The sequence below is a fragment of the Dermacentor variabilis genome, chromosome 3, assembly GCF_050947875.1.
Source record: "Dermacentor variabilis isolate Ectoservices chromosome 3, ASM5094787v1, whole genome shotgun sequence".
Taxonomy (NCBI): domain Eukaryota; kingdom Metazoa; phylum Arthropoda; class Arachnida; order Ixodida; family Ixodidae; genus Dermacentor; species Dermacentor variabilis.
This window is the reverse complement of record NC_134570.1, coordinates 153,959,168-153,971,037: the sequence shown is the minus strand read 5'-3', so window position 1 is coordinate 153,971,037 and position 11,870 is coordinate 153,959,168. Positions and strand designations below refer to the sequence as shown.

At 49.9% G+C, this 11,870-nt stretch overlaps 1 non-coding gene across 1 annotated transcript; it reads left to right on the top strand.

The window, feature by feature from the left end:
• Positions 1-290: 290 nt before the first annotated feature.
• TRNAA-CGC (transfer RNA alanine (anticodon CGC)) lies at positions 291-362 on the top strand. The gene has a single exon. It is a non-coding gene; the product is annotated as a tRNA-Ala (tRNA).
• The last annotated feature ends 11,508 nt before the right edge of the window (positions 363-11,870 follow it).

Below are 11,870 nucleotides of genomic sequence, written 5' to 3'. Positions count from 1 at the left end.
GAGGCACCGAGGGGTCTTTTCTGGAGAAGACGGCACGGAGCGCCTGATTTCAGTGGTCAAGCTCGCAACTACGGCCTGCGATACGGCAACCTCCAAGATGGCCGTATCCATGGCGCCCCGCAATAGGCCCAGAAGTGAAGTGTCAACGTTTTCAGTACTTGTAATCGTAATAGTGGACGGCACTTGGACGAACAACTACAGTTCTAAGGTTCCATGAATACTTTTATTAGCCTATGCGATGCAGCCGCCGGACATATAAGGGGAGACGCTGAATTAACTGGGGCAGTTCTGGGGGTGTAGCTCAGTGGTAGAGCGCTCGCTTCGCATGTGAGAAGTCCCGGGTTCAAACCCCGGCACCTCCAAGGAGTTTTTTTTTCGTGATAATATTTAAGGAGGTTAATAGGGATCGCAAGCCAAAACCGCATGTAACGAAGACACGTTATAGCATTATCGCTTGTATATTTACAGCTGTACTGTCGTCACTACTTGCGTTGGTGTCATTGTGCACAGAAAAGAAGCCAATATTTTATAATGTATGTGTCGCGTGCATAGATGGCGCCGTTGTCGCACCACGTGTGGTGCAACCTGATCTATATTTAGCATGAGGCTACGCGTTCAGAGAGGCAAAACTCGGCAGTATACGTTTGTCAATCCGAGCGAGGATGGTCGCGCCTGAACGAGCTCACTCGACCATAGTAGGCACAATCCATCGAACCCAAACCTGCGCTCACCTGGAGTTACAAGACCTACAGATGTGCAATTTTTTTGCAGAAATTTCACGGTTGCTCGGCTATTGCGCCCCCGTGTTGGACACGTATGTCGTCCGTGTAAATGGCGCGAAGAAGATCGGGCAGCAACACAGAAGATATTCAACCCCTTTGAACATGCTGGAACGTGTCTGTCTTTATAGTGAGCGCAAGAGCAGGAAATTGAGCCATGTGCTCGAGCCCCGACTATCTACGAGTGCGGCGGACTTGAGCGATGCAAGGCAGTCGCGAGCACCACAAGTAGATGTGCCATTCCTTTTTACCCTAGTGCCCATCCGCAAACACCATCCACAAAACTAACGGGCCAACTATTAATGGGGGAGCGCGATTGCAAAATAAGACCGGGAGAACCCCCCCCCCCCCAGTGTTTACATAATGTAAGCATGTAATGTTTCCTGTAATGAATTGGTCCATGTAGCATGTAATATAAGAAAATGTAATTCTCGAATTTGTATACGCAATTTCGGTGTCCTAGTGCTCATGCACCTTCTGCAGCACGCACAAGATGTCTCACGTACCCCAACGCGGCTGCGTTCGTAATACAGCGCACCAGAGTTTTTAAAAGGAAGCTGCTTAAGAGGAAGCTTTAGCTCGGGGGCTCCTATCTAAATACATGTAAAAGGAGAATTCGTTTTTCTCAGCAACCACCGCACCAAATTTGACGAGGTTTGTTGCATTTACAAGAAAAACTCTAAATCTAGTGACTGTTGGTTTCGAATTTTTGAGTTAGGTCGTGAATTTTTTATTAAAATTTGGCAAAAATCGAAACATTTCAAAAAACGAAACTATCAAGTTTACAACTGTGTAACTAAGCAATGAAAGATGATATCACAATTCTGTAAATTGCATCTAATAGTACATCTAAAGCGGACAAAATTGGTATGTTACACATGAATATAAAAAAAAATAATCATAGGGACATACAACGTTTGGAAAACCGTTGTAACCAACGTAACAAATTCACGTAAGATGTAAAATGACATACTGAATTTGTCCGCTTTCAATTATCTAATGGATGCCGTTTACAGAACCACGATATCAGTTCTTGATGCAGAGCTATGAATTTGTAAACTTCATGCTTCTATTTTTTTCAAACGGTCAAATATTTGAAAATCGTGTTAAGAAAATTTAAGCCCTAAATCGAAATTCCGCTTCCAACAGTCACTAGAATTTAACTTTCTCTTTCAAATGAAACAAATTTCATCAAAATCGGTCCAGGGATTATCTCATAAAAACGTTTTTGCGTTTTACATGTATTTGAATAGGCCGCGTCGGAGTTGGGCCCGAGCTAAAGCTTCCTCATAATGCGAAGCTTTCTTTGCCTCTACCTTCAACTTACCACCGCTGCCGCCTCTGCCTCTACTGATGCCGCTGCTCCTGCCACGGCTGCTGCTGGAGCAGCACAGGTGTAAAACGACGCACAGAAACTCGTTTGAGGTCTGCTAGATCTTTCCAATGCGTCGCCACGACACCCTCCAGACTGCTGCAATTATGCGTCAGCCATCCGCAAAAGCACTGCAGAAGCTGCAGTGCTTGCCTTCGTACTCACGCACGCCAGTCCAGAAGGGATGTAGACAGGTTCGGTAGGACGTAGACAGTGGAGGCAGAAAATGTGCCGAGCCGATGCAGTCACGAAACGAGAAAATAACAGCCTCGCCATTCTTCGCCCGTAACAGCTGGCATACATTATAGTAACGGGGGAGAGGGTAACGGTGAGGTCACAAAGCATGCCTCGTTTCGGGTTCCTTCAATAAATTAAGTGCCACCACTAGACATTGCGCTTGTTGCAGCCATTGTACACCTAAGCACTTCTTATGAGTTGCGAGTGCGAAAGCATGAATGTCCAATTGAAGCCGCTGAGCGGTCCATTGAGTTCTGACTTCCTCGCTGGCAAGCCAGCGCATTGAGACGCTTCGCGCGTTTTGATTTGGCCTTACCAAGGCGCAGTTAGAACGCACGCGATAGCTTGCTCGGTCAAGGAACGCGCGGTTAACAACAAGCAACCCGAGATTTTGTAGGAATGTCTTTCTTTATGCCAATGCATTTTCCCCTGTCAGCGATTTTGGAAATGGTGGTTGCGTATGCACGACGTTTTTTGGATAGTCCAATCAGAAGCTCCCTTCATTGGCAGGATGTTTCTTTCGTGTGCTCTTCTCTTTTTCCGGGGTTGTCTAGCAAACTTCTTTTGTAAAACAACACTTAATAAAAGTGGACTTCCATGCTGCGTAAAGCAAATTCACTTTGTAACCTTGCAATGCAAAAGCTGCCGCGGCTTAAAGAAATGCAAACGCAAGTACTCCTATTTTTGAAGCCGTAGCCACATATTAGTCGGATGTGCATCCAATCCATGCCGTTGAGCGCACGCAAAATGGCGGCCTCTGTTTACCCGACAGCTGACAGCCGCTAGCGTGTCCGTAACGCAGCGCAACTAATTGCGGCCCACAGTGGTATACTTGCGTCTGAGAAGAATCTGCGCTGCCTGCAGGAGCCGTCAGATACAGCAGGAGTGAGGTGAGTTAATATTGCTCGTGTAGTGCTTACACTGTCGCGTGGTTTTCGATGCATGTCTGACATGTGATAATTTCTTCTTTACGAAGAGCCAACAAGAATTATCCGTAACACCCGAGGACAAACTTTGCAACATAGTGGATCGAGAACTATCAAGGCACTCAGCACCTATCAATAGAGCACCGCCACGACAGAACAATAGGTTCGTCAAAGTGATCACAGCAACAATAATACTTCCTGAGCCTGGCGCCCCTGCACTGACGGGTCTGAAGCTCCGTGCAAGCAGTCCAAGGCATCATCGATGCGTGGTAGTGGGTAGACGTCTTTTCGCGTGATCTTGTTTAAGTGGCGATGATCGACTCAGAAACGCCAGTTACCATCCTTTTTTTTAAAGTGATGATAGTTGAAGCCCAAGGACTAGCTGATGGTTCGATAAACCCTTTGCAGAGCATTTTATCCACTTCTCATCGGATGACTCGACGTTCAGCATGCGATACACGATACGGATTCACGACGATTCACGACGATTCACGATACACGACGAATAGGATTCGTGTCTCCACTGTTTATACGGTGGTGAACAACAGATGTTTGACCTAAAGGCCTGTCGTCGAAATCAAAGATGTCACTGTACGATTCAAGCAGGAGACGTATGTCCGTGGCCTGTGCAGGGGTGAGGTCAGGTGCAATAATTTCCGCGAAGTCATCCGTTAAGGAACCAGAGCTGTCAGCTGCAGTTGGCGCTGATAAACCACTCTCGGCATTCAGACTCTCAATGTCAAATTCGGAACCACTAAAACGCCGGCCAAGAAAATGCCGGCCGGAATCACTTGAAGGCTTAAATTCAGAAGCGGTAGAACGTCGTCGTTATTAGTAACCGTCACCAGCGTATGCGGAACAGCAATGTTCCTGTTCAAAAGCACGCCGATGATGAGGCGAAGCACATATTCACCGTCAGGAACCTGTGGCTGGGCGGTCAAAGTTACTTAAGCAACTGCCTCGGGTGACACACGCACATCGTGAAGCGAGCACAAGTACGGTGGAGCAGTGCTCGGAGCATCGGCTAGTTGAGGCAGCTCTAACTGAAGAACGCCGGTCGCGCAATGGATGAGAGCAGGATAAGTGGATAAAAAGCCAAACCAAGGATAACATCGTGAGGGCAGTTGTGGATCAGGGCAAAGATAATAGAAGTAGGGGTGCTGGTTATGTTTAAACACGCAGTACACATTCCAAGAACAACCATCACGCCGCCGTCGGCCACACGAAGCACTAGGGCAGCTGCTAGGGTGAGGACATTATTTAAACGTCTACGTAGGATAGCACTCATCGAAGATACTGGGTTGCAGTGTCGACGAGTGCTTGGACAGGTACGCTGTCTATTTTAACGTAAATTATACTTCTCCTTGTGGGCACACACAGAAGACTTGCTGCAGTAGTAGGCAATGCAGCACCACCTCCGAAGGATGTATTTCTTATTTTTCCAAAAGGGTGCGGCCAAAATCCCCAGGGGACGAAAGGCGACGTGGCTGCAGCGAACGGGAAGATGGGTGACGTGTTTGCAGTGAACGAGACTGGTGTCCGCGCGTTGATGGTGAGCGACTGTACCACGTGTTCCTAGCAGAGTTGTCGGCGCTGTTAGACTCGGCGGTGGGCGAAACATTGCGGGCATTTCCATCAAATTGACTCAGGTTGGTCGGCGTGCTGGGTGTTGAGGGCCACGAGTTGCGACAGTATCGAGCGACATGACCAACGCGGCGACAGGTGAAACATATTGGCTGGTCGTCCGCAGTTCTCCACTCAGTCGGGTTGCGATAACGCGGAGAGAAGCGTCGGGGTGGAGCGAAAATAGTAGAAGGGCGTTCATTAGCTCTGCGATTGGCGACAGCACAGACAGAATGTAAACCAATCTTTTCAAGTTCCTTGCGAACGATGGCTTGTACGAGGAGAACTGAAGAAGTGGTAGCATCAGGGCTACGTGAACAGAAAGCTGCGGGCGCCATCGCATCCAGTTCACGTCGAACGATTCGCACTATGTCCTTTGATGGCGACGCATGCTGCTGTGTGGGTTGAACTTCACACGTCGACGTAGCGGCAGTATTGGGAAGTCTGGCGAATGGTTGCAAAACGCGACGACTTTTGGCCTGCTCGAATTGTCGGCACTCTTTGATGATAGCATAAACTGCAGAGCAGCTTTCGCACATGAGCAGAATAAAGGGTTCGTCAACAATGCCCTTAAGCACGTGCCCGACCTTCTCAGCTTCTGTCATGTCGGGATCGGCTTTGCGACAAAGTACCAGCACGTCCTGGATGTGTGAGGCTTAGGACTCCGTGGGACATTGGGCACGGGAGGCCAGTTCCTGCTTCGCAGCAATTTTACGGCCGGCTGGTTTGCCAAACAACTCCGTCAATTTTTCTTTGCACTGGTCTCAGCTGGTCAGCTCCTCTTCGTGATTTTCGTACCACAACTTTGCCGTGCCTTTAGGTAGAACAACAGGTTAGCTAGCATAAGCGTAGGGTCCCACCTGTTAATTCTATTCATGCGTTCGCATATAGCCACCCACCCTTCAACGTCGCCGCCATCGGTCCCGCAGGAAATTCCAGGATCCTTGGGTTGCACAACGACAATCCGAAGGTGACAGCGACGAAGCTGGCGACGGTGACGTTGGAGGCGGCAACGACGGTGATACCGCGTGCTCACCGTCATTCTTGGTGCGGACGGTGATGTGACGTCCACTGCAGAACTGTTTCCAGCCGTGGTACCCCGCACCTCCACCAATATGTTACGGGGATGTTGGGAGTATAGAAAAACTAGATTTAATATATATATATATATATATATATATATATATATATATATATATATATATATATATATATATATATATGAGCTTTGCGCGCTGTCTACCATCTTGTCAGCTGCTCCAATTTTTTGTATATATCCTGTACTATCCGTCTGACTGTTTTTAACCCCGTAGCATTTTCGGTGGAGGTTGCGGGATCATTATCAAGACGGATTTACGCAGCGGGCGCTCTTTGGCTGCATCCACTATGCCAGCTCAAGGCAAGGATGCTTCGGGCCCGTCGGCACCCACGCCCACCGTCATTCTAGCACAACCCCGTGACCCAGGAACCTTTTCTGGCACCGACGACACTGATGTTGAAGACTGGCTTCAACTATATGAGCGGCTGAGCACCCGCAACCATTGGGACCTGGCCATCATGCTCGCTAATCTGATATTTTACCTCGTGGGCACGGCACAAGTCTGATTTCAGACCCATGAGGAGGAATTTATCAGCTAGGACATTTGTAAACAGAAGCTCAAGGATTTGTTTGGCAAGCCTGTTGGACGTCAGCGCGCCGCCCAAAAAGACCTCGCTTCGCGTGTCCAGACGTGCACTGAATCCTACCTTACGTACATCCAGGATGTGCTCGCTCTGTGCCGCAAAGTGGATCCGAAGATGTCCGAACCAGATAAAGTCGCACATGTCGTTAAGGGCATAGCAGATGATGCCTTCCACTTCCTTGTGTTCGTAAATTCTTCCACTGTGCAAGCCATTATTACCATTATTATTACCATTATTTGAAGAAGCCAAGAGTCGCCGCATTGCCCAGCCATTTTCCCGCCTTCCCAACACGGCTACTACGTCCTCCTGCGAAGACCTCCGCAGTCCGCCCACGGCCAATCACTCTGATAACATCCTACATATCATCCGACGTGAAATAGAAGCCGCATCTCCTGTCACAACCCCAATCCATGGCCGCAAGAATTGCCAGGCGACCGTCTCATTGATCCAGTCTGTCGTGCGCCAAGAATTCGCCAACGTTGGCTTCACCAATGTCTACTCAGTTAATCGGCCTGACTACACTCCGTCCAGCATTGTCATACGCACCTGCAGCCTGAATTCCCCAACGCAGTATCGCAACCCGGCCGAATGGCACACTCCAGACGACAAGCCTATATGCTTCACTTGACGTAGTAGTTCTGCGGAAACCCGCAAGGTGGAGAGAAGTAATGAATAAAGGGAAAATGAGACATCCACCCGTTAGTAGCAATTGCTACAAAGGAAACCCATACGGGTTCCTCGAAAGAAAAGCCTCATAGTTGAAGAAAAATTCGTCCTGGTCCGGGACTCGAACCCGGGACCACCGCCTTTCCGGGGCAGCCGCTCTACCATCTGCGCTAACCAGGCGGCTAGCAGATGGGAGGGCAAAGTCGAATTTGTCGACAACACGAAGCAAAGGCAAGTGTTGGACGTAGTAGTTCTGCGGAAACCCGCAAGGTGGAGAGAAGTAATGAATAAAGGGAAAATCAGACATCCACCCGTTAGTAGCAATTGCTACAAAGGAAACCCATACGGGTTCCTCGAAAGAAAAGCCTCATAGTTGAAGAAAAATTCGTCCTGGTCCGGGACTCGCACCCGGGACCACCGCCTTTCCGGGGCAGCCGCTCTACCATCTGCGCTAACCAGGCGGCTAGCAGATGGGAGGGCGAAGTCGAATTTGTCGACAACAACTGTCTTCAACTTCTGTCTTGTCTTCAACTTCAACTTCTGTCTTCTGTCTTTAACTTCTGTCCTGTCTTGTCTTGTCTTCAACTATGAGGCTTTTCTTTCGAGGAACCCGTATGGGTTTCCTTTGTAGCAATTGCTACTAACGGGTGGATGTCTGATTTTCCCTTTATTCATTACTTCTCTCCACCTTGCGGGTTTCCGCAGAACTACTACGTCAAACACTTGCCTTTGCTTCGTGTTGTCGACAAATTCGACTTCGCCCTCCCATCTGCTAGCCGCCTGGTTAGTGCAGATGGTAGAGCGGCTGCCCCGGAAAGGCGGTGGTCCCGGGTTCGAGGCCCGGACCAGGACGAATTTTTCTTCAACTATGAGGCTTTTCTTTCGAGGAACCCGTATGGGTTTCCTTTGTAGCAATTGCTACTAACGGGTGGATGTCTGATTTTCCCTTTATTCATGCTTCACTTATCGCCGTATCGGCCATATTTCACGTCACTGCCGGTCTTCCTGGAATTCGACCCCCTGGCTCTACCTCCCATCGCACGGCCCTCATGCTGCTCCTCGGTTCCCCCCGCAAACGCCGCCAGAAAATGCTGGCGACACTTCTTTGCCTACCCACTCTAGCGGCTCTCCTTCGCCACGTCGCCGCTTCTCCCGATCACCCCCATCACGTCGATCACCGTCCCTTAGCTCCTTCCAGCGCACCCTTCCGGAAAACTAACGGGTGCAGCAGCTGGAGGTGATGCTGCCAAACCGACCCGACGCAAAAATCCTCTTCTGACCTTGCCCACACATCGGAACCTCATTAAAGTGAATTTGGATGGTGTACCTGTTATGGCTCTGATTGACACTGGCGCGCACGTATCTGTGATGGATGCTCAGCTTCGGAATCATCTCAAGAAAGTCCTCACTCCTGCCCCGTCGCCTGTGGTCCAAGTCGCCGACGGTGGAACACCAGCCGTTATTGGCATGTGTCCGGCTCGCGTGAGTGTCGCCGGACATCATACTTCTGTTTTATTTTATGTTCTAGAGCACTGGGGGCCCTCACGACCTCATCCTGGGCCTTGACTTTCTGTCTACACATTCCTCTTTGATAGGCTGTTCTGTTGGTGTTGTGTAACTCGCTCTACCTGCTGTTATTGACCCTCTCGATAGTGCTCCGATACGGCTATGTTCCACAGAGCATATTCGCCTCCCTCACCGCGCTGTTACCTACATAGGTGTCTCCCCCGTTCCACCTATACCAGAGGGTGACTACGTCGTATCCCCTAATCCAGATGTCCTGCTCTCGCATAACGTCGCTTTTCCTCACACCGTCATTACCCTTTCGGACAATACGTCCTGCCTTCCGCTTGTGAACTTTGGACTTCGTACGCAAGTACTCCCGCGCGGAGTATCCCTGGCGCAAATAACGCCGGGCAGAGACTACCACATTTCGGCTTTAACTTGCGACAGCTCCTCGTGTTCAACTCTTGCTTCGCCTCCTGTCCCTTCAGACTTGAATGCCCTAACAAAAATGATTGCTCCCGACCTTTCCCCCAGCGTGCTCAAGAACTAGGTTGTCTCCTTGCCTCATACTGGGACATATTCGACCTTGGATAGCGCCCTTTAGGACAAACATCTGTCGTAAAACATCGAATAGACACCGGTGATGCGACCCGATCCATCGGCGACCCTACCACGTCTCGCCTACTGAGCAAAACTTCATGCAACATGAAGTTGACAAGATGCTTTCTCATGACATCATCGAACCTTTTTGCAGCCCCAGTTAAAAAGGACAACAGTTGGCGATTTTGCATCGGCTATCGAAACCTCAACAAGGTAACAAAGAGGGACGTCTATCCGCTACCACGCATTGACGATGCCCTGGATTGCCTGCATGGAGCACAATATTTTTCGTCCATCGACATTGGCTCTGTCTACTGACAAATTGCCGTCGATGACATGGACAGTGAGAAGACAGCTTTTATTACTCGCGATGGCCTGTATCAGTTCAAAGTGATGCCTTTCGGTTTATGTAATGCCCCGGTCACATTTGAACGAATGGTGGACGCCCTCCTACATGGTTTCAAGTGGTCCATCTGCCTCTGTTACCTCGATGACCTGATGGTTTTTCTCCGACTTTTGCGACACACCTCGAACGCCTATCGACGATCCTATCTGTTTTCCGTCGGGCGGGAGTACAACTAAATTCGTCCAACTGCCACTTCGGTCGTCGTGAAATTTCTGTGCTCGGACATCTCGTCGATTCTTCTGGTGTACGCCCTGATCACGATAAAATACGGGCAGTGAAAGGCTTTCCCGTGCCAACATGTGCCAAGGATGTTCGCAGTTTTTTGGGCCTTTCCTCCCACTTCCGCCGGTTTGTCCGAAATTTTGCGAACGTTGCGCGCCCTCTCAATCAGCTCCTCAAGAAAAACGCTGCCTTCATTTGGGTCCCTGAGCAAGCTGGTGCTTTCACCGAGCTGATTGGGCTGCTTACGTCCCAACCCATTCTCGCTCACTTTGATGGGTCAGCTCCAACAGAATTCCGTACCGAAGCCGGTGGTCATGGTATTGGAGCAATATTGGCACAAAAACAACAAGGGCGAGAACGTGTTATTGCCTACGCCAGCCGCCTTCTTTCTTGTGCTGAGCGCAATTACTCTATCACCAAACGCGAATGTCTGGCTCTAGTTTTGGCAGTCGGTAAATTCCGCCCATATTTGTACTGCCGCCAATTCACAGTCATCACTGATCACCATGCTCTGTGTTGGCTTTCGTCCCTCAAAGATCCTTCATGGCCCATTGGCCGCTGGGCTGTACGCCTTCAAGAATACAACTATTCAGTTGTATACGAGACCGGCCGATTACATCAAGATGCGGACTGCTTCTCGCCCCATCCTGTCCCCCCTCCTGACGTTTCTGCGGTCAGCATACCCGTCACCGTTCTCTCTCTGGTTGCTTTTCGCGACATTAGAGCCGAACGACGTCGGGACGCCTCCTTACAAGACCTTATTCAACAGCTCACTTCAACGACGCCCGATCCTTCCCTTCGCATGTTTGAACTTCAAGATGGTATATTTTACCGCTCTAACATGCGCCTGGACGGCCCTGCCCGAATCTTCGTTGTGCCTGAGCATCTGCGTCAGACTTCTCGCCCAGCTTCATGATGTACCGACTGCCGGTCACCTTGAAGTGTCACGGACTTATGACCGCGTCCGTCGGCGCTTCTTTTGGCCTGGTCCACACCGTGACGTCTGCGGTTATGTCGCTGCGTGCGACCTTTGTCAACGAAGCAAAAATCCGATCACACTTCCTGCTGGTCGCCTTCAACCACTTGACGTACCATCAGAACCATTCTTCCGTGTAGGTGTTGATCTTTTAGGCCCTTTTCCTACGTCTGCTTCGGGAAACAAGTGGATTGCTGTAGCAACAGACTATACGCCACCCGATATGCAAACACGCGGGCTCTTCCGACAAGCTGTGCAAGCGATGTCGCCGACTTCCACCTAGAGAACGTCATCCTTCGCCACGGCGCCTCTCGACAGCACCTCACCAACTGAGGCCGCTACTTTCTAAAGTTGTCAATGACATTCTACACTCGTGCGCGACTAAACACAAACTTGCTACTGCTTACCATCCACAAACGAACGGTCTAGCCAAGCGTCTTAACCACACCCTTACCGACATGCTGTCCATGTATGTCTGAGATGACCATCGCGACTAGGACGTTGCGCTGCCGTTCGTTACTTTCGCCTATATTTCGTCTCGTCATGATACCGCAGGCTTCTCTCCATTCTAACTTTTGTTTAACCGCGATCCTACTCTACCTTTCGACACTGTTCTGCCTGCTAGTCTGAATTCCACATCCGAGTACGCCCGTGAAGCCATACTCAAAGCACAAGGCGCACGCCATATTGCCTGACGTCGACTTGTGGAGTCGCAGGACAATCAGCGGCGCTTATATGACGCCCGCCATCGTGACGTCCATAACACGCCTGGCGCCCTGGTTCTCCTTCGGTCGCCGTCCTGACGCGTTGGCCTCTCGAAAAAGTTACTTTCACGCTACTCTGGCCCTTACCGTATCCTACGTCGAGTAACTGC